The sequence below is a fragment of the Mustelus asterias genome, chromosome 9 (genome assembly GCF_964213995.1).
Source record: "Mustelus asterias chromosome 9, sMusAst1.hap1.1, whole genome shotgun sequence".
Taxonomy (NCBI): Eukaryota; Metazoa; Chordata; class Chondrichthyes; order Carcharhiniformes; family Triakidae; genus Mustelus; species Mustelus asterias.
Genome location: NC_135809.1, coordinates 47,183,890 through 47,204,958, shown reverse-complemented (window position 1 = coordinate 47,204,958; position 21,069 = coordinate 47,183,890). Strand labels below are relative to the sequence as shown.

At 43.2% G+C, this 21,069-nt stretch overlaps 1 protein-coding gene across 3 annotated transcripts in view; it reads right to left on the bottom strand.

Moving 5' to 3' along the window:
* LOC144498672 (uncharacterized) overlaps positions 1-21,069 on the bottom strand; it is an 89,912-nt gene that overhangs the window by 35,323 nt on the left and 33,520 nt on the right. The window contains exon 1 of one of the 3 annotated variants that reach the window (XM_078220134.1): positions 450-564. The exons of 1 other annotated variant lie outside the window; for it this stretch is intronic. The gene's annotated coding sequence lies outside the window, so the exon portion shown is untranslated. Of the gene's footprint in view, positions 1-449; positions 565-21,069 lie in introns of those variants that run through there. One more of the 3 variants, XM_078220135.1, reaches the window with a different exon arrangement.

Sequence of the window (21,069 nt, the reverse complement as noted above, 5' to 3'; positions counted from 1 at the left end):
ATTTCCTAATGCAAATTGTTAAAACTGAATCTATTTACTTGTAAAGCCACTTCACCACAGCCATTCACTACAAATGCATGCATCTTATCCTTTTAAATAATGTTAAACATTGTTGCTTCTGGCATGCTCTTCATGCATCTCATCAACCCAAGTTAGTCATCTGGCTTTAAGGAGAAGGAGGAGTGAAGGATATGCTTAGCACCAGATTGTGACAATATACAATTTTGGTTCTATTGATGATTCAACTCCTCGGTTATGCCAATTTTTAAACTGATAAATCTTTCAATCCACATCGGTAGTGCTGCACACATGGAGGTTGTCCTGGAATTGGAAACAGGACTTGGATTTCAAAAAGGACTGCACAGTGGTCACTCCTATCAATATGGCCATGCACAGATGTATCTGTAACAGGTAGATTAGAGAAGACAATGTTACTAATTAATTTCCACTCCATACTTACTGTCTGACAGCTGTGTTCTTCAGGACTCAGCCAGTCCAGTCAGTCGTTGTGGTATCAAGCCAATTTCTTAAGCCTCACTACCAGAGTACATTTACTGCCCTTGTTACCCTCTAAGAGTTTCTGCCCAGTGACTCAATATGAAGTATTGATCCATCAGCTAGGAGAGAAATAGGTCATAGTGAGCAGAAGGTTTCCTTGCCCATGTTTGGCCCAAAACGATGAGTGTTAGTGTTCCGCACAGGGTCCAGACCTCACTAAGTGCCAATCCCAGCCACTACATGAGTCCCCACTTTAGGTGGATCTGTCTTGAATCCAGGAATAATGATGGAAGAGAATGAAATGTTGGCTGCTAGGTATTATTCCATAAGAATGTCTTCAGCTGTTGTTCGAAAAACCTGCGAATCAGCTCTCCTAACTTTGGCACCCATCACCACTTGTGAGGAGGAAGCTACAGGTTTGACTAGGTTGGGAATGTCCATCAAGCAGCCGATTGGGTTTTATTCCTTTCTGGGGATTTAATACAAATGAATACAAAAGACCACTTCAGAAGACAACTAAAAGTTAAGCACATTGGTTTGATTTGGAATGAGAATCACATTAGCCAGATGAGGCAAAAACTGCTTGGTCACAGAACATTAAACATTAAAGTTGATTTTGTATTTTTAATGGAATTCAGATTCAGGCTTTCGTGGTGTGGTCACTGGATTATTAAATTAACCTCCATTTTACTGGACCTGTGATCCAATCAGTGCACTTCCATAACTGTGTCATCCAATCACGGACACACACTTGAAGACAGGCAAGGTAGAGGAGAGTGCAAAAAGGGGAAAAACACACAAGGAAGGAAGCAGGGTGCGGTGAAACATGGCACACAATATAAAATGGACCATTTGTAAATGTCTGTGCTCTAAGGTTTATTCGGTTTGTGTGTTTGTACCAGACTCACTGTATTGTATTCCAATTCTCTTCCAGCCCAAGTTGCTGACCAATTTCTGCACAGCTCGTCAAAGTTCATGCAGCTTGCATACCCCAATATTTTATATCTTATTTTAAAAGGGCAAATGATAAACATTAAATACATCAAGGACAATTAAATAATCCACGTCAAAGGGTTTAAAGTCTTCATAGCCAAATGGATTCACTTTGGAAATCAATTCACAAAACACATTGTAATGTAATCAAAAAGCCAATTTGACTTATGAAACCAGTCTCTCCGATATTACATGTTGTGTACACACACACACCACCCCCCCCCCCCCCCACCCCACTATTTGTTGCCCACCCCTAAGTGCCCTTGAATTGAGTGGCTTGCTAGGCCATTTCTGAGGGCAGCTAAGAGTCAACCATTTTGCTGTGGGTCTGAAGTCATATGTAGGCCAGACCAGGAAAGGACAGCAGATTTTCTTCCCTAGGGTGCATTAAGTGCACCAGATGTTTTTTTTAAAACAACGAAAGCCGCATGGTCACCATTACTGATACTAATCTATATTCTTGGTCTATGATTTGAAATTAAATTCCACCAGCTGAAGTGGTGGGATTTGAGCCCTTGGTCCCAAGGCTGGGTCTCTGAATTGCTAGTCCAGTAATACTGTGACTATGCCACCATCTCCCCTTGATAAACCAATTACAATCCTCAATGCTTCAATGAAAAGATTTCTGCTCATTTTTTTCAGTGATTATAATTTTCAAAGACAATATATTTTTAATACTGTAGCATTCCTTTAATTAAATTTATTCATAAAATTGGGGTGGCTCGATGGCACAGTGGTTAGCACTGCTGCCTCAGCACCAAGGACCCGGGTTCGATTCCCAACTTGGATCAGTGTGTGTGGAGTCTGCATGTTCTCCCCATGTCTGCGTGGGGGCTCTGGCTTCCTCCCACAGTTCGAAAGACATGCTGGTTAGGTGCATTGGCCATGCTAAATTCTCCCTCAGTGTACCCGAACAGGCGGCGGTGTGCGACGACAAGGGGATTTTCACAGTAACTTCATTGCAGTGTTAATGTAAGTCTACTTGGGACACTAATAAATAAAGCTGCATCTTTTGTCTTCCTTTCTATATTTTTCACTTGAGCACTAGCCTCGCTCATAGCCAAACTACTATTTTTGCTGAAGGCAGAATTTGCAGTCCAATGCTGTACAGTAAACACTTTCGTCGGAAGAATCTACTGCTGCTTGACTAGCCGAACAATGGCATAGTTTTTCATTCAATACAAAAATCTATTTGATTGTTCTGCATAAAGTATATGAAGATGAGTGAGGATGAAACAAAGACGCGTAGACTGAACAAGTTTAGACAGATGCCTTTCCAGAAACCTTTGTGACCATCTCAGAAACCTATTGGCTGGTCCAGCCATCCTACTCCATGCCTGTTCCACCAATCAATGAAGCAGCAGTCTTCAAGCAAGTCAAATCCCATATTTCTTACCCTGCAACCTCCCGTCTCCTATTTCTCCATCAGGATCCTCCTCTATATGGTTCTACCAAATCCAATATTCATCCTTTACAAGTGATGGCAACTCAAAGCAATCTCCCCACCCCCATATTGCCCATATTAGGAAGATGGGCTTTATAGAATACTAATTTATCTGCTGGATGGAGCTACAAATACATCTGAAAAGAACACTTTTTGGCAAAGAACACGGGCCTACGGCTGCTACTAATTTGCATTTATGAAGGCCACAAGCCACTTTATGGAGATAAAATCTGAGGAACTCTCAAGGACAATGGCTAAGATAAGCACTAGGTTGAAATCAGGACTCAGCTTCTAGGGGTCAGTAATGTTAGATTTGAACTAAAAGGCAGGCTGCCACACAGACAGTAGAAGCAACAGCCTTGCCCCATCATGCCAAACCTCTGATGCCAAGCCCCATTTGCCATCTGAAAACTCACCGGAAGACCTTATTTCTGTAAAATGAGAGTTCGGAAAGGAAGATGCCAACTCAATATAACTGTCTTTAACAGAACAGAGAATCAACTAGTCACGACCACAGAGTAACTGATTTGGTGCAAAACTAAGTACCAGCAGCGACAATGGAAAATTACACTAGCTGCAAACAAGCATTTGGATAATCCAAGACTAATATCTCTGGCTTTTACCTTTTTAAAATATCTATAGGTCATTTAGGAAGGATAGGCATAAAAGAAACAAGAGGTGGGATAGTGTTGTTAATAAGGGACGAGATCAGTTCATTAGTGAGAGGATTTTACATCATAGGATCAAAATGTATAATCATTTTGGGTGAGCTAAGCAGCAGCAAGGGGCAGCAAACATTGGCAAGAGTTGTTTATAAGCCTCTAAACAGGATTGGTAATGGTGGCACAACTCAGGAAATTGGAGCTGCATGCATCATGGGCAATACAATAATACTGGGCAACTTCAATTTACACAGACTGAGTAAACCTAATTCGCACTAATGCTGTGGAAGATGAACTTCCAGTGTGTACAAGATAGGTTTTTGGAGCGGGATGTTGAAGAACCAACTAGGGATCAGGCTATTTTAAATTTTGGTATTAGGTAATGAGAGGGAGTTAATTAAAAGCCTTGCTGTAAAAGAACTCTTTCGGAAGCAAGTTTAAGTTAATTTTAGTGTCACAAGTAGGCTTACATTAACACTGCAAAGAAGTTACTGTGAAAATCCCCTAGTTGCCACACTCCGGCACCTGTTCAGGTGCACGGAGGGAGAATGTAGCATGGCCAAAGCACCTAATCAGCACATCTTTCGGACTGTGGGAGGAAACCGGAGCACCCAGAGGAAATTCAAGCAGACCTGGGGAGAATGTGCAGACTTCGCAGTGACCCAAGCTGGGAATCGAACCCAGGCCCCTGGTGCTGTGAGGCAGCAGTGCTAACCACTGTGACAGTGACAATAATGAGTGAATTTTACATTAAGTTTTGAAGTGATATCGTTCATTCTGAACAACAATAACTATGAACTTGAGGGGTGAGTAGGCTCTGAGAGTTTGGGAAATACACTAAGAATTTTGACAGCAGACAGGCAACGGCCAGTATTTAAGTTATCAGGTTGATGGTTATAAAGGTTAGGTTGATTGGCCATGCTAAATTGCCATTTAGTGTCAGGGGGATTAGCTAGGGTAAATGCATGGGGTTATGGGGATAGGGCCTGGGTGGGATTGTGGTCAGTGCAGACTCAATGGGCCGAATGGCCTCCTTCTGTACTGTAGGATTCTATGATTACATGATCTGCAACATTAATACAAAACACAGAAAACATGAATCAACTGTGGTTAACAAAATTTAGACCAAAGGCTTTTGAGGTTGTCAGAGAAAAGGGTGAGGCCAAGGATTGGGGAGCAACTTAGAACTCAGCAAAGGAGGACCAAGAAACTAATAAAGAAAGGGTAGAGAGAATATGAATGCAAGCCAGCTAGCGAGAAATATGGAGGTGAACTGTAAAAGCTTCTTCATGTGCATTAAATGGGAACAATTAGCACGGACAAATGTGGGTCCAGCACAGGTGGAGATTGGAGAATTTATATCGGAGGAGAATAGGAAAATACAATAAATGGCAGAACCCTTAGGAGTATTGATAGGCAAAGGGATCTGGGTGTACAGGTACACAGGTCACTGAAAGTGGCAATGCAGGTGGAAAAGGTAGTCAAGAAGGCATACGGCATGCTTGCCTTCATCGGCCAGGGTATTGAGTTTAAAAATTGGCAAATCATGTTGATGCTTTATAGAACCTTAGTGAGGCCACACTTGGAATATAGTGTTCAATTCTGGTCACCACACTACCAGAAGGATGTGGAGGCTTTGGAGAGGGTACAGAAAAGATTTACCAGGATGTTGCCTGGTATAGAGAGCATTAGCTATGAGGAGGTTGGAGGAACTTGGTTTGTTCTCACTGGAGCGACGGAGGTTGAGGGGAGACCTGATAGAAGTCTACAAGATTATGAGAGGCATGGACAGAGTGGATAGTCAGAAGCTTTTTCCCAGGGTGGAAGAGTCAATTACGAGGGGGCATAAGTTTAAGGTGCGAGGGGCAAGGTTTAAAGATGTACGAGGCAGATTTTTTACACAGAGTGGTGGGTGCCTGGAACTCGTTGCCAGGGGAGGTAGTGGAAGCGGACACGGTAGTGACTTTGAAAGGGCGTTTTGACAAGTACATGAATGAGATGGGAATAGAGGGATATGGTCCCCGGGAGAGTAGGGGGCTTTAGTTAAGACGGGCAGCATGGTCGGTGCAGGCTTGGAGGGCCAAAGGGCCTGTTCCTGTGCTGTAATTTTCTTTGTTCTTTGAAAATGGCAGAGAAACTGAACAATTACTTTGTGACTGTCTTCACTTGGAAGCTACAGAAAATCTCCCAGGAATACAAGGGGATTAAAGGACTTTTGAAGATGAGAAACTGAAAGAAATTAAGTAACAGCACTCAAAAAATTAACTGGATTGAAGATTGATAAATCCCCTGGTTCAGATGAATTACATACCAGAGCATTGAAGGAGATGGTTATAAAGATAGTGGAAATAATTGGTGTTTATCGTTCAAAATTATTAAAAATCTCGAAAGGTTTTTGCAAACTGGAAAGTAGCAAATATAATACAAAATGACATGATTGGGCAGAGTCATAGATTCCCTACAGTGCAGAAAGAGGCCATTCGGCCCATCGAGTCTGCACTGACAACAATCCCACCCAGGCTCTATCCGCATAGCCCCACAATTTACCCTGCTAATCCCTCTAACCTACACACCCAAGGACACCAAGGGGCAATTTAGCATGACCAATGCACCTAACCCACACATCTTTGCACAATGGGAGGAAACTAGAGCACCCATGCAAACACGGAGAGAATGTGCAAACTCCACACAGATAGTGACCCCAGCCAGGAATCGAACCCAGGTCTCTGGAGCTGTAAGGCAGCAGTGCTAACCACTGTGCCACCTAACATAGATTTATGAAAGGAAAATCATGTTTGACATTGAGGACGTTACTTGTTGCAAAGATAGAGGTGAAGCAATAGATGTAGGCCCCAGGTGATAATGGAGGCACCATCAGGTCAGCGGTTGCTGTGCTAAGTCCGCGGAGGCTGTGGACTCGGGTCCTAGTCCGATAAGAGATTTGTCAAAGATATTAGAGGATTATTTTCATAGAATAATGTGCACGGGTACAGGAAAAGGAAGGAGAATAGCATTAAGCCATAATGCTTATCTGGAGAGCTAATGTAGACACGATGGGCTGAACACCCTCCTTCTGCACCATAACAATTCTGTGATGCAGATTCCGTGAAGCAGATTCCGTGAAAACCAAAGGACCGTGGATGCTGGAAATCACAAACAAAAAATGCTGGGAAAGAAACCCTGGTTAGACAGGGACTGGGTAGTGAGAGAAACAGTTGACATTTCAGATCTGTAGTCTTTCATCAGCACTGGGAAAAGTTGAGGGATTGTAGCAAGGGGTGAATGGAACAAAGACAAAAAGTCTGGTCTGTGATAGGGGGGGAAGAGAGATTGAATAACAGGGAAGTTCACTGCCCAAGGCCAAAGGGAATGGAGCTGAAAAAAAACTGAAATGCGCCAAGAACAGATACGCTATCAACTAAAAGAAAAAAAACTGAAACAAAGGAAACAAAACAAGGATAGGGTTCAGAGTCTGAAACTGTTAATGTCAAGTTCAGAGATTGCAAAGCGCTTAACTGAAAGATATGATGCTGTCCCTGAAGCTTACATTGAGTCAACACTGGAACAATGCAGCAGACCAAGGACAGAGGTGTCAGCACAAGAGTAAGGTAGGGAATTACAATGGCAGGCCAGTCATATTTGAAGAATAGAGGTGTTCTGCAAAGTGTTTACGCAATCAGTGTTTGATCATCCCAATGCAGAGGAGATTACATTATAAACAGTGAATCCACCAGACTGGATTGAAAGAAGCATAACTAAGAGCCCGATTTTACTGTTTTCATTCTAAGTGCTGAATCTGGGTGCAATTCAGATCCGACTAGGAAATCTGCTCTCAGGCACCCCCATACGCACTTAGCCTGAAAAAAACTCGTGGGTCTGAATTGTGGCACGAGTGGGGCTTAACGCGCCCAAACGATCGGAGCTCTGAACTGCGCATGCGCAGTTAGAAAAAATTTGAAAAAGCACGCCGCTGTCACATTGCACACGGGCCGCAGAAAGCGGCCCGGGAGTGAAAAGTGGGAGCGATGGCCCCCTTATCCACCCCTCCCCCGCTACTGAGATCGATCACGACCCCATCCCCTTCCCCCCCCCCCCCCAACGATCGCCCGCAGAGTGGCAGTAGAACCACCCCCCCCACCCCCCAAGACAACTATCTGGCCTCAGCCCCCCCCGACAAAAGAAAAATTTGGCCTCACTCCCCCCTCTCCCCCAGAGGTACATCTGACCCGCCTCCCCCTCCCTCCCCAACCCCTCACCAGACAATGATCGGGTCTCCCTCCTCCCCATCCACCAGAGATATATCTGACCTCCCCGCCCCACCAGAAAATGATCGGGCCTCCCTTCTCTTCAGATTTTTTACACAGATAGCGGCTGCCTGGAACTCATTGCCGGGGGAGGCAGTGGAAGCGGATACGGTAGTGACTTTTAAGGGGCATCTTGACAAGTACATGAATAGGATGGGAATAGAGGGATATGGTTCTCGGAAGGGTAGGGGGTTTTAGTTAAATCAGGCAGCATGGTCGATGCAGGCTTGGAGGGCTGAAAGGTCTGTTCCTGTGCTGTAATTTTCTTTGTTCTCTCGCACTCTCGCCCCCCCCCCCCCCCCCCCCCACCAGTGTGAGATCAGGCCCGCCTCCCTCCCCCCACCAACCAGACAATGATCGGGCCTCCCTAGAGAATGATCTGACCCACCCCTCCCCACCACCACCGATCTGAGTCAGAGAGCTGTTAGAAGCTCTGAACTCACTTCTTCAGCAGTTGGAGTGCCCAAAACAGACTTTTATTTAGCATGTCCATTTTGGCCTGATTCCGGATTGACAAACGCTGTGGTAAAGGGAGGAATGCTGATAAAGTTGGGTGGGCAGTTCATTAATTTAATTTAAATACATGCAAATGCATTTACATCACTGTTGCACCCGTTTCGGGCGCAAATCGGATCGTGGCCAAATCCGGGCCTCGGTAAAATGGCCATCTGCGCGGACGCAGGCGCAGATCGCGTTAATGGCCTCATGCCCGACTTTACCACATTTTCGTGCCCGCAATGGTAAAATCGGGCCTAAGTCTCTGCTTTACTTGAAGAGTTGTTTGGGGCCTTGGACAGTAAGGAGAGAGGTGGTGAATGGGAGGTGAATGGTTACACACCTCCTGTTTTGCATGGGAAGGTTTCATAGGAAAGGGATGGGGGAGAAGGGTGACAGAGGAATGGCCTAGGGTGTCACAAAAGTGCCTTTGGCATGCTGGAAGGAACGGGAAGATGGGTTTGGTGGTGGCATCACGCTGGGGATAAGAGAACCCTATCATGGTTCTGGGAGAAAAGAAATGCATGTGGACAATGCGGATACACAGTCGGGGGCCCTGTGAACCATGGTAGGACAATGGAAGACTTGGTCAAGGATAGAAGACGACAACATCTCAGGAGCACTATTGTGGAATGTTGCACCATCTGAACAGATGTGATGGGGACAGAGGGACTGAAAGAATGAAAGAATCCTTACAGGGTGTAGGTATGAAAAAGTGTAGTCAAGATAGATGTGGGAGTCAGTGGGCTTATAATAAAAATCAGTTACATAGAAACTAGAAGTAGGACTAGGCTATTCGACCCTTTGAACCTGGTCTGCCATTCATCTTAATCATGGCTGATCGTCGAATTCAATATCTTGATCCCCCCCCCCCCTTCTCCCATATCCCTTGATCCTTTTAGCCCCAAAGACTATATATTTAATTTCCTCCTGAAATCAAAGTTTTGATCTCAACTATATTTGGTGGCAGTGAATTCCACACATTCACCACCCTCTGAGTTAAGAAATTGCTCCTCACCCCAGTTCTAAAAGGCTTACCCCTTATCCTCAAACTATGACCCCTAGTTCAGTTAGGCATTCTGGACAATGAGTTCAACAATTTTAAACTCGGTCCTCACTTTGTTTCCCTTTCTTCACTGATTTCAGCTTTACTTTCAATCAACAGCACACCTGGTCGAGGTATATATCCTTTGCTTCATTCCCTTTGCCCTCTTGGAGGGCAAACTTTCCTGCCATTCAATCTCTTTTGTCTCTGACCCTTCTGCAGAACTTCCTCTTGTCCTGGCCCCACACACCCCTTGCTCAAAACCTATTACATCTCTAACTTTTTCCAGATCTGATGAAAGGACCAAAACGTTAACTCTTGCTTCTCTCCCTCTACACAGATGCTGCTTACCCATCACCACCACCCATCAACCCCCCCCACAACCTTTGATTTTACCTGTAAACCCATTTCAGGATTCAAAGTTAATGTCCTCTTAAAAAGTAATAGTCAACCTAAACAAGTCTGTTGAAATTATGGATGGCCAATTTGCACACATTGTACTTCCTGCCTGTTTACATTTATTTGAAATGAGAGACATTTAAGCCACAGGCAAAGGTTATAAAGTAGCTTTCAAGCTACCTTAACGAACCATGTCTGAAGTTGCCCGACTGGTTTCACGAAACTTCCTCACTGATGGAGGAGGCAGTTTGATGATAACCATGACACCACTCCTTTTAGTTATTTAGTGGCAATCTGAGAAACATCTGTGGCACAGCATTGATAAAATCATAGAATCCCTACATGCAGAAGGAGGCCATTCAGCCCAACAAGTCTGCACCGACAACAATCCCACCCAGGCCCTGACCCCGTAATCCGGACACTAAGGGCAATTTAGCATGGCTAATCAACCTAATCCACACATCTTTGGAGTGTAGGAGGAAAGCGGAGCACCCGGAGGAAACCCATGCATACACGGAGAATGTGCAAACTCCACACAGTCCACCCAGGGCTGGAATTGAACCTGGGTCCCAGGCGCTGTGAGGCAGCAATACTGACCACATTGATGATCCAGATTCCTCAAAAACCAATTTGCCAGGATCCATTGTCATGTTAAATGTCCATTGCGCTACAGCAGCCAAACCCTAGAACTTGCATTTTATTCTATCAGGTGTCAGGAAACAGAAGTAGTTCAAAATAATCTATATTTGTACTTGTGGGCATTAGAAACAAGATGCAGCTTTAAGTTTAATTTTGTATTTCTGTGTAAAGGGTTAAAATGTCAGAATGTTAAACAAATGTTCCTGAATATCTGTGGGTTTTTGTTTCATTTCAAACTGTGCCCGCATTTGTAAAGGGTTTACAACTCGAAAACAAGAATTTAAAGAATTTAAAGGCCACCCTTAGGTTAGAAAGAACTTTTGAGTTTAGTTTTAAACTGGATCCAGAACCAGCTGGATGGGACCAGGGAGTTGCAATAAATACTTCCCAAAAGAACACAAGACCAGAAACCAGGGAGTTAGTTGGGACAAAAAGGATGTCACAAGAAGACGGTCAAATTAAAGGAGCATAGAACAAGAAGTTAAACAAGGGTGAAAAGTAAAAGCAGAGAAAGTCCTCCAAGTTAAAGAGAGGACTGAAGAAACAGAAACCAGACATCTGAGGTAAATCAAAAGTTTGGTGACATCTTAATACAGCCTATGAAGCAGTAGTGTTCAGCTGGTACAGCTTGGTACCTGGGAGGTTGTGTGAAAGCACATTGCAATCTAAGACACAGGAATAATAAAAGGAGAAATTGAAATCCTGGAAGTAGATCGTTGGTAAATGCATCGGAGATAAATTGTTTTGGAAAATTCTGAAGCATTCTTTCCCCCAAGAGTGGAGTTTGCAAATACTCACGTGGAAATCAGAGTTCCAGTGAGACCAGTTCACTCAGTGTATCAAGCATCTGCCACTTGGTTTCAGAGTGTGGTGTGTCTGATCACATGTGGCCTGGTGGTTTACATAGACTGCGTAGTTACTGAGAACATTATAGTACAAGATATATTTTGTAACTTGTGTTATCGTTAAAAATTGTATAGCTGTGAAGAAAAAGGTGGGTTAAAGGATAGTCCTTTTCAAGTTTAATAAATGTTTTATTCTTTTGTTAAAACTTAATTCGATTTTCAAGTTTGCTGACAACACCACCGAAGTGGGTTGAATCTCAAACAATGACGAGATAGAGTGCAGGCAACAATAATCTCTCCCTCAATGTCAACTAAACGAAGGAGATTGTCATTGACTTCAGAAAGCGCAAAGGAGAACATGCCCCTGTCTACATCAACAGGGACGACGTAGAAAGGGTCGAGAGCTTCAAGTTTTTAAGTGTCCAGATCATCACCAACCTGTCCTGGTTCCCCCCCACCATGCTGACACTATAGTTAAGAAAGCCCACCAACGCCTCTACTTTCTCAGAAGACTAAGGAAATTTGGCATGTCAGCTACGACTCACCAACTTTTACAGATCCACCATAGAAAACATTCTTTCTGGTTGTATCACAGCTTGGTATGGCTCCTGCTCTGCCCAAGACCGCAAGGAACTACAAAAGGTCGTGAATGTCGCCCAATCACGCAAACCAGCCTCCCATCCATTGACTCAGTCCACACTTCCGCTGCCTCAGCAAAACAGCCAGCATAATTAAGAATCCCACCCACCCCAGACATTCTCTCTTCCACCTTCTTCCTTCGGGAAAAAGATACAAAAGTCTGAGGTCACGTACCAACTAACTCAAGAACAGCTTCTTCCCTGCTGCTGTCGGACTTTTGAATGGACTTACCTTGCATTAAGTTGATCTTTCTCTACACCCTAGCTATGACTGTAACACTACATTCCGCACTCTCTCTCGTTTCCTTCTCTATGAATGGTATGTTTTGTCTGTATTGCACGCAAGAAACAATACTTTTCACTATGTTAATACATGTGACAATAATAAATCAAATTAATTGGCAGTCCAGTGGCTTTGTTCATCTATGTTTGTAAACCAAAAAAAAATTTAAGTTATGGTCTATCGAGTCAGGTTCCATTCTTGTCCCTGACTGGCTGTCAGCTGGATCGTAACACAGAATCAACCTTCAATGATAACAAAACTTACAATTACAACACAGTTGCAAACTGCCCCTTCTCCACCCTACTCAATACTAGCAAACAGCAAATACACAACTTCAATCAGTGCATTTTACATACCACCTCGCTTTGGGGGTGTGTGTGTGTGTGTGTGTGTGTGTGTGTGTGTGTGTGTGTGTGGAGGAGAGGGGGGTGTGTGTGTGTGTGTGTGTGTGTGTGTGTGTGTGTGTGTGTGTGTGTGTGTGTGTGTGTGGTGGTGGAGGAAGAGAAGGAGAAGGATAGGGGGGAAAAAAGCTTGTCCATTGACACGGTCTGCCAATGAGCTGTACCAATAAGTTAAACTAGGTCAGCAAATGATTGCATGTAGGACACAACTACAGTATGCCTTTTACAATAGCAAATTCAATTCACTTGGCTGACGGGCTCTTTTTAAACAGCCACATGGAAAGCAAACTACAAAGTCTACACAAGCTACCACAAACTACTGAAGCTACATAAACTTCTGATAAAAGATGCTTTCTACGGCAAAATGGGCTGAGTGAATGGTGGCTAGATACAAATTCCACACAAAATCAGTCACTTACAGCAATGTGGTATCCAGGGGACTGACAGGGAAACTATCCAATCACCTTCGCTGTCACACACTCCCCATCACTCGTAATCTCCAACTATTCGGCAAGACTAGAGACAACCCACTAGTAATACATTAGAAATCTTGGGCATGCCATACTCCTTGTGCTACGGTTTAGATTTTTAGTGCCTAAAATTAAGTGGGCAAATCGTCATGTCAATAAGAGGTTGAAAAGGAAGAGTCTAAATATAGATCAGAAGCTGGGCATGCTGACATTCATACAAGGGTGCTAAAAGAAATGGAAGCTGTTCTTTTTGTACAACAGCAGACATACAAAATATAAAGCATGAATAGAGATGTAACAAAATCAGTTAAGGAAGTGAATGCAATGCCATACTTCCCCACGTAAAATGAACCAAAACAGATAGGTGACACAGGTGATATTGAAGGGAGAAAGCTAAGGGATGCCACTTGCACACAATATTTACAGTTTAACTGGAATTAATGCAGCAAAAATTAATCTGGTAAAACAAGAACCTGAGACTTGGCTTTAGCACACCTGCAGAACTATCAACAAGGTGGAAGGACTATTAAATAGGATTGCTAATTGACACTACAGGCTAGCTTTTACACTACAAGTAGTGAAGCTAATAGTCATTTACATGGAAATTGGACAGTAACTTCTACTGGTCACGTGTATTTAAAAACTGAAATATGGAAATTGTTACAAAGTTGAACTGACCTGCCAGAAGCTGAGAGATTACAATATTGCACCACTGAAGTACATTAGTGTACTTACCTCAGATACAAACATGCCATTTAAAGGCTGGGCTAGTCCATTTGCATTCAAATTCAATGGGGTAAAACTCAAATACCATACCTTTGGCATTGAAAATTAACATTTACAAGTGTGGAGCCTCATGCTGTCAGCTATTATTGTTGCTGTTGGTTCTTAACTATTTCTTTGTTGCATCGCTCAATTGAATATTTATTTTCTTCTATTTCACTTTCTGCATATGATTTGATACGGATTTCAATATTCTGACTGGCACTCCCTGGTTCATGCCACGCTCTTCATTAGCGAATCTTTTTGGCTCCACTGCACAGAATGTCCGTAGGTAAAAGCAAAGCCACTGGCTGCAAAATCTGTCCCATTATAAAAGACCACACAGCATAGCAGAGATCACCATAGCAGCCACAAGTTATTTAACATCGGAAACTTGATTACATCGAGAATGCAGAGAAAATGAATCATTTGTGAGTTGCAACCGGAGGAACCCATGATTCCTAAGTAACTGCCCCAGAAGTTTGGCTCAGTTTTTAAAAAAATGGTGGGAGCAGACTTAGCTCCATCACAACTACTCCAATTGCACCTTATTCCTCCATCCAGTATTGTCACATTTAGTGTTTCCCTGACTGGTCAGCTACCACCAATGAAACAGATAATGTGCCTTCAAAAAAAAGCTACACCATATTGCAATATCAACCAGCCAACTAGTTAGAATCTTCCCAGCAAATCTGAGTCAGCCATGTGCACATAGAGTCTTTGTTATGGGAGCTTCCAGAGAGCAAGGCTGTCCCAGAATTAACACATCTGCAGTAGATGTCTCACCTCAGTCAATGGACTGGAATGCAAGTTAGAGAAACTCAATATTAATGGGAGGGGGAGCAACATCTGTACAGTTTGCACGAAGCTTCAGTCAGGTCTTATACATGCAAGTTTAAGACAGGAATTGATGGGACCGAGGTCGTGCAACATTGGTCCAGCATTGCACAGCACAGGTGGGAGCCAGATGATGGAGGATGAGGATCTTCAGAAACTGGCCTGCCCAACTAAATGTGAGGAATACAATGAAGACTGTTGAAAGAATGAGAATTCTAACTTGGAGCTGTGGTGAGTTGCTGCAATGCATCTTATAGATGGCACACACTTCTGCTGCTGTGTCAGTGGTAGAGGGAGTGAATGTTTAAAGGTGGTGGCTGTGGTGCCAATCAAATGGGCTGCTTTGTCCTGGATGATGTCAAGCTTTCGAGTTTTGTTGTAGCTGCACTCATGCAAACAAGTGGAGAGTATCCCATCACGCTCCTGACTGTGCCTTGCGGATGGTGGGCAGGCTTTGTGGAGTCAGGAGGCAAGTTGCTCTCCACAGAATTCCCAATCTATACATGACCTGTTTTAACGCCACAGTATTTACATGGCTCACTGTTCAGTTTCTTGTCAATGGAAACTCTGGCTCTTGATTGTGGGGGATTCAGTGATGAAAATGCCATTGAACGTCAAAGTGAGATGGTCATTGCCTGACACTTGTGGCACAAATGCTACACACCACAGCCCAACCCCGAATATTACCCAGGTCTTGCTGCATATGAACACAGACTGCTTCAATATCTGAGTTGTCATGAATGCTACTTAATATTGCGCAATCATCCACGACCATCCCCACTTCTGACCTTGTGATGAAGGGATGGTCATTGATGAAGCAGCTGAAGATGGCTGGGCCCAGGACACTACCCTGAGGGACTCGTGTAGTGATGGATGTCCTAGGACTGAGACGGTTGACCTCTATCAACCATAACTTATCTTCCTGCTGCCTCAGCAAAGCAGCCAGCATAATTAAGGCCCCCACTCACCCCAGACATTCTCTCTTCCACCTTCTCCCATCAGGAAGATACAAAAGTCTGAAGTCACATACCAACCAACTCAAGAACAGCTTCTTCTCCGCTGCCATCAGACTTTTGAATGGACCTACCTTGCATTAAGTTGATCTTTCTCTACACTCTGGCTATGACCATAACACTACATTCTGCACTCTCATTTCCTTCTCTATGAACAGTATGCTTTGTCTGTATGGCGCACAAGAAACAATATTTTTCACTATATACCAATACATGTGACAATAATAAATCAAATCCTTAATGCTAGGTATGACTCCAACCATAGCAGAGATTTCCTCCTAATCCTCGTTGACTTGTTTTGCTAAGGCTCCTTGATGCCACACTCCATCACATACTGGTTTGATACCAAGAGCAGTCACACACTCTCCTCACCAAGAGTTCAGCTCTTTTATCCCTTTTTGGATAAAGGCTGTAATAAGGTCAGGAGGCAAGTAGCCCTGGTAGAACATACTCTTGCTCTTTCTGTCCAGAAATTGATAGAAGTCTCCGAGGCAAAAGGCTGCAGCTGGCGTGGTCAGAGAAAGCTATTACTACATTACAAACTATCAGGCAGAACAGGGACATTAGAAGAGTAGGCCATTCGGCCGAGCATGCCTGTTCCACCCACTTGATTGGCACCCCATCTACCACCTTAAACATTCGCCCTCTCCAGTGACAGCAGTGTACACCATCTACAAGATGCATTGCAGAAACTCACCAAGACTCCTTCGATACTACTTTCCAAATCTATAACCTAAAAGGTCTAGGGCAGCAGACATGGGAACACTACCATCTGCAAGTCACCATCCTGATTTGGAACTATATCACCATTCCTTCACTGTTGCTGAGTCAAAATAGTGGAGTTACCATTCAATTAGATCATGGCTGACAGTTGGTAGCAGATATTATAAATTTGATAAGCATGTAGCAAAAGCAGATTTTAATGGAAATTTTAACTTTTATATAGATTGGGATAAACATACTTGCACATCAGAAAGTCGCGGACTTCTTGAGTATGTCCGAGATAGTTGTTTTGGCTCAGATGTGTCCTAGAACCAAAGCGGTGGTATGCTATGCAATAGGTTCCCATTTTAAGTTCCTTCATTCAGCGAAGTTACACTTTAGTGCCAGATATAACAGGACTGGTATGCACATTTGGCATTGAGATTTCTGATTTGGCATCATTTCAGTCTTGGGTTGATGCAGCGTCCCACGATCCAAATGCCGTCATCATGGAATGACCTCTCCCACTAACCACTTCCCCCTCACTCGCAGCTCCTCTTTCTCCGTCACTCGCCACCCTTGCTTAAGCGATTGCTTGAGAGGGGCTCATGGCACATGGGAGGCAAGTTAGAGAGAGAAGCAGCTAGGAGGAGGCACGTGGAATGAATTAAATTGAAAGATTTTTAAAAAGTCATCTTATTTTCAACTTTATTTACAAATATAGGAACACTATTTCAACCTGCAGGGCACAATGTTTTCATGTAGTTTTCTGACGAGAAAGGTCCTATTAGAAGCTACCTGCGGCTTTTACACTAGACGTAATGAGAAAATCCAATTTGCTTAAAATTGTTTCAATTAAGGTTTCACTCTTCAGGAATGCACCCACAAAGTTAAGCAAGAAATTACAGCAGTCACTTTAGTAACCATCACATTTAGTGAAACAACTTAACTGAACATGAACATTTAACTGACAGTGATCGTAATATGATCAAATTTAATTAGTGTTTGAAAGGGAGAAACACGAAACACAATCTGGGATTCTAGATTGAGACAAGGGCAATTTCAGTGGGATGAAACAGACTGTCCACAATAAAGTGGATTACATAAGATAAATGGGAAAATCATTATTCAAAAAATACACATAAACATGAAACAAAAACAGTTTATGCGAGGACAAGAGCTTCACTTCCAAAATGTGTCAGTTAAGAGGTAAAGCCAACATAATGCTAAAAGCAAAAATCAAAACATGCAAAAATGTCAAAAATAGCCAATGGGATAGAGACAAAGAACTGCAAAAAGTGGCAAAATTGAGGGTGCTTGTAAAGAAGAGAACAAAATCAACACAAAAAACTCCACATCACAATAAAGAGAGAGGGCGGCCAGGAGCAATGTGGCTGGCCCCTTGAAAAGTGATACTGTCAAAGATAAAGACATGGTGAATAATTACTTTGCATCAGCATTGAGTTGAGGAAGAGGTCATCATGTCAAGCTACCCAACACTGAGTCACCAAAATTAACGCCAGCAAAATAACAGCAAGGAAGAAAATACTGACTCCTTTAGACTAGAAATTTATGCATGTCACACTGCCAAAAAGGTGACAGAGGATTAGCCCAACATCTGTTGTCAGGAAACTGCTTGAGTAAATAATTAAGGATAGAATTGGGTAACTGAATATCTTGAAAATTCAGCTCATCAGCGAGAGCATCATGGTTTATAAAGAGGTCACGTTTCCAGTTTTTTTTTGAAGAGGCGACTAAAATAGTCTGCAATAGAATATCTTTAGCATACCCATGTGCAGGTCAAGAAGACATTGAATAAAGTCCCTCATGGAGATTGAAGGCCAAAGTTGAAGTTCATGGCACAGCAGGCAACTTGTTGACCTGGTTAGGAGATTAGTAGGAGTCAGTCTAGAGATAATGAATTATTGTGACAAAGCGACCAATAATGTCCTACAAAGATTCATTTTGGGGTCTCAACTGTTCATTGCATGGAGTGCTGACCTTTATACTGGGAGGATATAACATATAGGATTAGAAGCCACGATTCAAAACAAATCCCATGTCAGACCAAATCTAGTATTTGAGGTGGAATGATTACTTGGGATCCCCAAAGAATGATCCTGTCCTCAACATTAAGTTTGTCTTTCTTAATAAAGTTGGGTTTCATTTCTGAGAGTTGTCCTTGTAATCCACCGTGTGGGATTGTATGCCTTATTTTAGATAAGATTGAATCATTTTGGGTCCAGGCCTTAATATGCCTTGCGGATACTGGGAAAGTCTCCAAAAAATTAAAAGTAATCCTAACCTCTTCTAATGGTAGTAAAAGAGCCAGGCTTGTGGGAAACGGGAAGCAACTCAGTGCATCAGCATTGGCTATCTGAGTTCCAGGGTGGTGTTCTAGAAGATATTCATAGGCTACCAATAACAAGGCCCAGCACTGCACCCAAGCGGAGGCGATTGGGGGATTGCCTTTGAAAAGGACCAAAAGGATTTATGGTCAGTAGCTATAAAAAAAAGTCTACATAGGTGTATTGAGAAAACTTATAGAATCATAGAATTCTACAGTGCAGAAGAAGGACATTCAGCCCATCGAGTCTGCACCAACATCCATCCCACCCAGGCCCCATCCCCATAACCCCACATATTTACCCTGCTAGTCCACCTGACCGTAAGGGGCAATTTAACATGGCAAACTAACCTAAATATGACCGCCAACCTTTCTTTCTCAATCTGCCAATACCTTCACTCCACGCCCGAAAGGTCCAGAAGGCAAACTCAATGGGTTTTTCCATCCTATTTTTCCAGCGATGTGACAGAACCAACTCAACCCCATATGGGGAAACATCACAAGCCAATACAACTTCTTTCTTCGGGTCAAAATACGTTGTGACAGTAGCTGACGTTTTATTTTAGGAAAGGTCTCGGCCTGCAGAGCTTTCCAACACCATCTCTGGCATTTTTGTAAAAGGGAGCTTGCAAGGGAACCAGCGCTGAAGCCAAGTTTGGGACAAATTTTCAACAATAATTTACTAATTCCAGGAAGCACCAACTCCATGGTGTTCCTTGGGAGTTGGTGCTTCCTTGACGGCCTTTACCTCATCCTTTACTGGATGCAACCCCGCCATCTATTCGGTAGCCTAAATAGGTTATTTCAGCCTTCTGGAAGATGCATTTCTCCCTCTTCAAGCGAACTCCCACTCTGGAAAATCTCTGCAAGACTTCTAAATTGGCTAGATGTTCCTGCTCCGAAATCCCATGACCAAGGTGTCATCTAAGTATACTGCCCTCTTTTTAGGTCAAACCAAATAAACAAACTCAGATTAAGTCAGGACAAAGTTTGAAAAAGGGGCAGCTCCCCAAATGGAGGGGGAACAGCCCGAACAGAAATCAAAGTACAAAGGAAACTTAAGAACATCAAATTAAAATGTGATTGTCAGCTCTGCAACCCGTTGTAAAATGGCACACGTTGAGTGGACCTCAAAGGGCAAGCAAATATACTCGAGTCCCCTATTTGCATTGATTGTCACATAGTCCCAAGGACTTGTCCAATTCAAGCTGAAGATGAGTGGCTCATGTCCAACTTGGAGAACATCTTGCTGCCTGTTTCCTTAGTGCACAAATCTTCAATTCACAGCACCGGGGATACCTTTCGAGTTTGGAGACCCGAGTGACTGTTAGTTTATTGTCCTCACAAAGATGAACAGATTTGTGGGACTTAAGTACAGGGATTATGGGGGTAGCCCATTTTGCAAATTGCACAGGCTTTATTATATCTCAACTTTCAAAGCACCCCAGTTCAGCTTCTACCTTCTCCAGCATAGGGCATAGGGCTAGTCTTACTCTGAAATACTAATGCAAATCTTGGCCTTAGTCCCCTTTTATTTTCTCGAGATCTTTTTGGAAAACTTCAAACAATCTACCAATAACTTTGCAACCCCACCCCACCCCCACATGCTTCGCCAACCAGATTTACTGGAGCCATTCTCTTCCCATAAGGCTTGGCCGATGCCCCCATACAACGAGTGGGAGACAAGCTGATTGCTGCCTATAAGTTACTGAGGACATTGTGGTGCGTTTTACTTGAAAAGGTTCCCCCATGTAACGGCTAGTCTGGCCTTTATCTTCTGCAGCTTCTGTGCCCGCCTCCATTTTTAAGGAATGACCACTCACCAGTAATTCGACCATTATTGGAGCAACGTTTCTTGCGATGATACAAATCAGTTGTAATATCCGTGCCCCTGGAAAAGGGGATACCTGCATGGTATGGTCACGTACTGGTTTCGGCTTTTTCATTAAGCAGCTCACGCTTTGCCCATTCTTGAAACTTTGCCTTGGTTGTGTCCTTTGACAGTGCTTGCAGTAATCCATTATCTGGTGTTAAACAGTTTACTAAAGATTGAGCCTTCAGATCTGAGTGGAGTATACCATATGCATGCGGGAGAGGCCTTTCCAAGTCAAGCTCAGAGTCACCCTGCCATTTACAGTTCAAAGCAATCTATTTATATGTTTTGATGGAACAGCTGATTGGGCTAAATGGCCTACTCTTGTTCTTATGGAAGTATAAAATATGCACTTAATTTCCAATATGCATCTGGAAAAACGGAAGCTCAGACAATGTTGTTTTATTACGGTCAAAACA